The sequence below is a fragment of the Sabethes cyaneus genome, chromosome 3 (genome assembly GCF_943734655.1).
Source record: "Sabethes cyaneus chromosome 3, idSabCyanKW18_F2, whole genome shotgun sequence".
NCBI lineage: Eukaryota > Metazoa > Arthropoda > Insecta > Diptera > Culicidae > Sabethes > Sabethes cyaneus.
In genome coordinates this window covers 16,286,567-16,294,491 of record NC_071355.1, presented here as the reverse complement: position 1 = coordinate 16,294,491, position 7,925 = coordinate 16,286,567, and positions in this window count along the sequence as shown.

Sequence of the window (7,925 nt, the reverse complement as noted above, 5' to 3'; positions counted from 1 at the left end):
CAATTCACCGAAAGCTGCAGGTTTTTCGATGCAGAAAAGAGCATCCATTTCTGTGACAGTGAAAAGTGGCATGACTATATGCAGCCTAACCGTTGATACGATTGGTTATTATTAATTGATGAATGGAATTACAGAAAAAGTTATCGTGAATTATCTGTGCGTGTAATTACAATTAGAAAGTTTTGGGATTCACATGTGAACGACTATACACGAAGCCAAATTTAGTTCGAAATTGATATAGATGACCATCAAGTGCAAGTGAGAAAAAGACTAATGGCATACTGCTTTATACACCCATAGTTTCCTTTCTGGTGAAGTGAGAATTTCGAGATTGGTGGAAACAGTTCAGCACCCATCCCAAAGTCAAACCGAATAGGATATCGCACTCACACCTGCACAGACCTGGAAGCGAGCGCAACAGTACGTCTAGACCGTAAAGTAATGTCAAAGCTTTATCTTATTAACATTAGGTGTAATACCTTTGCGTGATTCTTTCAAACAGCATGCTTTCAAGCTCATCAGTTACTTAGCAAATATTCCCTTATTATTACAGAGCTTCGAAAGCAAATTTCGTGCTCTGAATTCGATTACCCTCAAGAAATGAGATAAAATTATAACGTGGCCAAATGGATTTCCTTGCGGGTCTTTATAGGAAATGTGTTTTCCCCTTGTGGCCCTAGGAGACTGCGGACTAAGGACGACAGCAGTCAAGTCAGCCAGTGGGGGCGTAATCGGATGGAGTAAATGAGACACAATGAAACCGATTACGTCATCGTTTTAGTGTCGCCCTTCCGTCGCGACCGTGCGGTGGTACGGCAGCGGTGGCAACGTGTGAGACACAATACGGTTCCACGCTGCTGCTGCTACCTCCGTAGAGCCGTAAAAATGCTCTCCATGGCTTCCGACCTCTTCAACAGGTTTTGACCTTTTGCTCTCCTGGATACAACAGGCGCTTGGGAAGCCTCTCATCGGGTCGGATTAGCTATGGCACCACTTTGAGGATATTTTCCGTTGAATGAGATTTTATGTGTATTTTTATTAATCGAAAGTATCAGTAGAGCGCCTTTTTCCAGAAATCACGTTGATCTGATTTGAAGGAGCAAAAAATACGCAGTATTGACATATGGAACGAGGGATTATTTCCGGGATTTGTTGAAGGAAAACCGGTTCAGCTCCGTAAAGCTCATTCATTGATTAAACCGATATTGATCTAAGTTGAATTTGAATTTGTTGAATCAATTTAGTTTCTTCATTTTAGATACTCTGGGGATTTTTGCAGTGCGAAAAATTTCGATGAAAAATGTTTTAATGTGACCCATTTGCTTGAAAACACTTTTTCATGAGCGCAGTTGAAAATGCATATCACGTGGAAACAAAAGTCGGAAATCAGCTTCTAAAAGATATATTTTCCTGTGAGAAAAACTATATTGCTATGATGAGTTCCCAAAACAAGTGGTTTTTGTTGTATAAAATAAGGGGATAAGCAAAACGAATAGATCTTCATTTCGTTTTTAGGATTTGGCGCTCAATTTCATATTTATTTTGGCAAAGATCCCAAAGACGAACAGCGACTTTGTCGACAAGAGTCGTTTTCTGTACGTACATTTTTCGCCCTTTAACAAGAGTATCCATTACCAGTCGTTGGCATCGAGTTTCGTACGAGAAAAGTTTATCTCGGCAACGCCAACAACGAAACGGAAGACACTTAGAGTATATTTAATAAATATCGATTGGATATTTTTTTGGCTTTGCAGCATCCAAGCCCAATAGAAAGGGCTCATACAACAGAGGTTGTTTCCAAAACCTAAATTGAATCAGGCTGAAGTAAATAAATTGAAGATCTGTCTTCTCTTTCTTATAAAACAAAAAAAAAATGGATGCTGTTTATATTTTTAAGAATCGTTCAGGAATCATAGTCTGTAAAATTTTTATTTGTATTGTGATTAAGGCAGCAAATACGCATAAAATTGATATAAAATCAAACTTTTGTTTGTTTGTTTAAGAAGCAGTTGCATTACAAATAGCGTTCGCCTCACGTTATTTGGCTGTAGAAGAATAGTTCTGAACTTATTCGGCTGACTGTTGCGGTTACATAAACTCTTTTTGGTTTCTATTTCTGCTGTTTAAAATGTTGAGAACTGTAGGAAATGTTAAATGAAGAACTATTGCTAACCTGGGAGCAAACGCTCTGAAACAATCGAAAATTTGTTTATTTTATTTCTTTTTATTCTGGGTCACATATTATATCCACAGTAAATCAGAAAACGCGAAAAGGCAAATGTAAGAGTTGCATCATTTTCATCACTTTTTCTTACAAGACATCAGATCTGAACTAATTGTCTAAGCGAAGTCGTCTGATATGGATATTTAATTTGTTGATTAATGATTTTTCCTGGGTGAAAATAAATCGTAGAGCCGTATCTCCCGTTGAATTGTTTTGAACAAAATAGTTCACATCTTCCGACTGAATCGATAGAAGCTAGTAGTAATACAGCGTTGTATTTTTCTGATACAATTTTTATTCCGTTTCTTATATAAACCTTCTACTATTATATGCGAGAACATATTCGGTGAGAATACCCCAGCTAATATCAACTATACCATTTTGCAATACTGGTTTTTTTGTATTCTGCTATTTCTTCGAAAAATTTTTGGCACACGTCCTTGACCTGTGGTTCAATGGTAAATGTTACAAAAAAATCTGTTTCAATATAATCTATCAAAATTACAGAAAACTTTTTTTACTATTACACTCGAGTCTTTTTTTACACGGTTTGTTTTTTTCGATTACTCAAGAACGGTGCAATTCAGGGACCATTCACAAAATACGTCACGAATGTCGGGCTTCTCCCAAACGTATTGAGAAATAAATGAATGGTCCCTAAATAGCCCCGTTCTCATTATTCGAAAAAACAAACCGTGTAAAAAAAGTACTTGAGTGTATTTCAAAGCTAACAAAATTGTCTAGACTTTGTCCCATTCTTTTTTTACGGCAAGGTTTGTCTAGATAGGGTATCATTCCAAAAAATCTTTCTCGAAAAGTGGTTAGGTTTTAAACGCTAATAGGTTAGCGGTTTCCCGATCAATTTTTATTATTTTTGCACCAATCGATCGGAACATCTACTACGTGTAGGCCTAAATGAAGATCGCCATTAATTTGTAAGTGTACACTAATGTAAAATTGAGAATAATAAAGCATTGTACAACTAGAAATCCTCGCAACCTGATTGGCTGGAAAACTACAAAAAAGTGACAGAAACTCCCATCTGAACAGGTCGAAGAGTTTTTACGGCGTTTAAACCTATAACAATTTGAAATCTGTGCTTGGGAAGTACGGCAGACTGCAACATCACCCCTTTTTTACGATTGATTTTATTGCTTGAACATTTAACTTGGTCCAAATCGATGTTCTGAAAGTAAACAATCTTGTTAAAGCACGCCTTTTGTTCAGCCGATTTTTTCTTTAAACATTGAATCTAGTACAAGTTGATATTCTGAACGAGAAGGCGGTTATCCTTTCCTTTTATCAGATTGTATTCATATAGGTGCAAAAAAATAATTTGTAGGATATGGGTTAAATTCTTTTTATAAAATCAATTGTCTGTGAGCTCTACAGCCTGAAAAACTCGAAAAATGAGTGTACGAGTTGAGTTAACGCTTCTAACACGAAATAGAAATAGAAGTTCAAACAATGGAATTTCCGAAACTCGGCCAAAAAAATTTTCTTTCGTTTTTGTCTTTTTGTTCGTAGATTTTTACATGAAAAATAACAACGTATTCATTAAAAGCAAGAATGGATTTGGTTTTCACGTTTAAACTTTAAGTAAAAATGCCTAAAATTCATATTTTTTTGCTCGATTAAAAAATTCTCTTTGTTTCTTTTCGCCCCCCCCTTCAGTGACCCAACATCGGAGGGACAAAAACTTTTTTAAATATTTGTAATGGCCTTATTGATGGTAGAGATTAACCACATTTGCAAAGTAATGAAAATTGAAAGATTAATATTTATCCAATACAGCTAGTGCAGATAGAAAACTGATGTTGTATCCGAAATTCGAAAACTATTTTACGTGACAATCAGAAGAAATTATGGCATTGTACGGCAATTTTCTTTTGTACTATTGACTTGGCTCTAATCGTCTTAAAGAAGATATTAGGAAACGCTGCATGGTGGAAAAAGGCCAAATATGGAATAATTAAACTAAAATTACTCGAGCTAGAGAAAGAAACAGTTTTTTATTTTCACATATGTTTGAGATAAAATTTCAAGCTTTCAGAAACGACCAAGTTAGATTTTTTCCGTTTGCCCCTTTTTGAGATATTCTATTCTGAAAAAGACTAAAAAAATACAGGAAAAACGTTAAACTTATTATACGCATGAGTTTTCAACATACAATGTTCTACAAAAATATGTCTTTTGATAAGAGAAACAACTTTGTAAAATGGTGAATGACCCTTTGCACAGTGGGGCGACTCCATACAAATGCTGGCCAAGCAAAAAAATCTCTTTAAAACAAAGATAATATGTGGTTCCTAAGTAATTTTGGGGTGCTGAGCCCGAATTTCAGGTTTATTTTGCATTGGAATGTATATTTTTTGTGTTAGGGAGAATTTTCAACTATTTTTCAAGTATTTTTTAAGTATAATGACGTATAAGAAATGAGGGTCATTTGGAAAACTATTGCAAATGGATTTTTATAGGATAAAACATTATATAAAACAATGCAAAGCAAGTATGAGCTTTAATAATCAACACAAAATCCATATAAGTTAATATTAATCAAAAATCAAAACTGTTTCCCTTATTAGTTTTCTTAATCTTCTTTATCTCCATCTTATTTTTCTTCTTCTTCTTCTTCTTGGTCTTGGTTTCACATTTCGTCTTCAATAGTAATATAGCGTTCTCAGAAAGATTTTTCTAATTACATTTTTTCGTTTCGAAGAAGCTATAAGCTTTATCCGGAGAAATAAGAAGACGAATAATTCTATCACGATTTGTATTTTCGCACTCATTTTGCATGTAAAATATTGTCTTGTATTTTTATCACTACATATTTTTAGCATAAGGCAATAACCTTATTTTCGTGAGGGTCAATACCGGTGTAGTGGCTATAGCATTCACGCCTCTCACACCGAGGACCGTGGTTCAATTCCCAACCCCACAGAAGTCACGAATGACCCGAGTTGTTAAAGTGACTATAATTAAACAAAAAAACTTATTTTTGCTTCTTCTGTCATTAATCCTCTCAGCAATATAGTTGTCTAGATTCATTTATGACCGCGAATTCAAATTCTTTGCATTGCAGTGGACGTATTATATGAGGACTATACCCTGACATAAAGGTTTTTGGTATACAAACAATAAGTTTCGAATTTTTCTGAAATAGCGTGTTCAAGAACTTGCTATAAGAAAATTTCTCAACCTTTTAATTAATTTAATTAATTTCGGGTATAGATTACCCGTGATTTCAGAACTAATACCAGGATTGACATAAGATCTTTGAGCTGTATTTTCGTCATTACTATCGCTGTATCCTCCAGATTTCCTCCAAAATCTCTAAAATCTAGTCAATATGCAATATGGACCATACATTCGAAGCAACTTATCCAACCATGTAAAGGAGATATCCCATAATTAAGATATCTTGCGTTTACTTTGAGTGTTTACATTTTGTCTATATTGTTGAATTCTGATATAGTAGCCTTACAAGCGTAACATCTGTGCTCTGCGCTACTCTGCGCTAAATGAGACTATATCCATTTGAAAGCTCATAGTTTACGCTAACTTTTACCGGTAGTGTCAATAGTGGCGAACCCTGGCTTCAAAACTTTTAAGCGTGTTTTACGCGAAAATATGGCACTTTTTCAATGAAAATTAAAATTGTGGCATACTATGATAAAATTACTGCATACTCAATGAATGGGCTTTAATCAACACTATTTTTTGAAGAACTTTTCCTTAGACACCGTTGAAATCCGAGCTACCGTTAGACCTCTAGCATGTTTTGAAATATTGGGTTATTTTTCAAAAAAACGCTAAAACATGCTAAGATAGCATACTTTCAAGATTCATAGAAAATTCAAATTTTGTCATATTGATCTAAAATTTTGGATTTGAACACTTCAATAGTATAGAATCACAGGAAAAATACAACGGAGAATCGAAATGAACTTTCATTTTTTGGCTGCTGGCCAGCGATTCCCCACTGTGCGTGCTTTGGGTTAAAACCACTCAAAAAAAAAACTTTGTAAAACATTATGATGCAATAAAACCATTAAATTTGAAGTAGTTAGCGAAAAAGTGATTTTTGAGAGGTCTTTATGTTAACCGCCCTGTGAGATAGAAACTATAAAAAATACGCCTACTATGTTTTTGGCAAAGTTACTTATATAATCTTTAGTTACAACTTTGTCAAAGAAATTATCCTTCTATCTCTATTCTACAAAAAGTTATTATGTGTTATGTGTTTACAAGCCAAATTGGAACTTAGCCGTGGATTTCACATTAATTGTCTTTTATAGTTGAAGAAATATGCTGAATATTATAGGGAGCTATTATGAATCGCTTAGTCGCAAAAGTAAATTTCCACTTAGTTTTCGTTTCTGGACCACTGTGTAATGCTAGCTATGGACAACTGATAGAGAATAAGGTGTAACTTTTGATGCATTTTTCACCTGAACTTTATGTAATGAAAATTGTTGCATTATGGTACAGTTTTGTGGCTGATCATTACTTTAAAGATCTTGTAAGAATAGATGCAGTAGAGTACGTTTTCAATTTTGGAAACGTTCTTCTTTGAATTCGCATTATTTGGTGAAAAGCTGTAACCACACGAAAGAAGCAGCAAACGAGAATACCAAAAACCAGTACACCTTTAGTCTAGTTATAGAAATTAAAATTATGGCTTTTAACTAAATAATCAAGTGTTTTTCGAGTTTTTCTATTTTAGCTCTTTTCGTAGTTGTTCTATGACTTTTTGATGTTCCACAAAGTTGCACAAATAGTAGAGATACACAATTTTGAACCTGAATTACTCGACTATACGCAGACGGTGGTAAATTTCATAAAGTTGTTTAGAAACTAGATGATTAAAGTTCTTAAATCCAGAAGCTTTTATTAGTATCCTCCAATAAATGACCAACAAAAAATTCGAAATTTACCGGAAACCCACGAACACTAAACGAGTTATACCTAGCTCATCTAACCACTTCCACCAGCATAAAATGGCAGCTTTCCATCACATGATACATAGGATGGAAACATTACCGTTAAGTGAGCTAGGGAAACAAAAAGAATTGACATATATTTTGGAAATTGCAAAACTGAACGGATACAAAGAAAGGACCATCCAGAACAATATTTCCAAGAAAAGAAGAGACGCATACAAAAACTCACTAACACCAATAACGCCAGAACTTGCAGTAAACCAATAACCAATAACAGTAAGTTGCAGTAAATACGACGAAAACACGCCCTCTCCGTCGAAAAATGAGGAAATTTGGAATTTACTTATTCTACACCAGCCGAAACAACCAGCTCAAAAGTAAGTTGGGAATTTGGGATTAACTAAAGACCCGATTGAATATCCGCGATTTATTAAATCAGTTGCCCACATCGCGAAAAGGTTTACATCGGCCAGACTACAAGGGAATCTGGAAACACGTACTAAAGAACACTTGGCAGAGGTAACAAAAGCATCAAGAGATGCCGAGAAGGGTCTAACACGCCATTTGAGATCAAAAGTGACTGAGCATATCTTCAACGCCAACCATTCGCTAACCATCGACAACGCAAAAGTAAATAACTGCTTTGCGTGGAAGATGGATGTAACGGAGAGTTTAGAGATTTACAAGCGATGCTCCTCTACTTTACTAAACACTTTATCCTGGCAACGGTTATTCTTGGCTTTTCAAATATCTGCCAA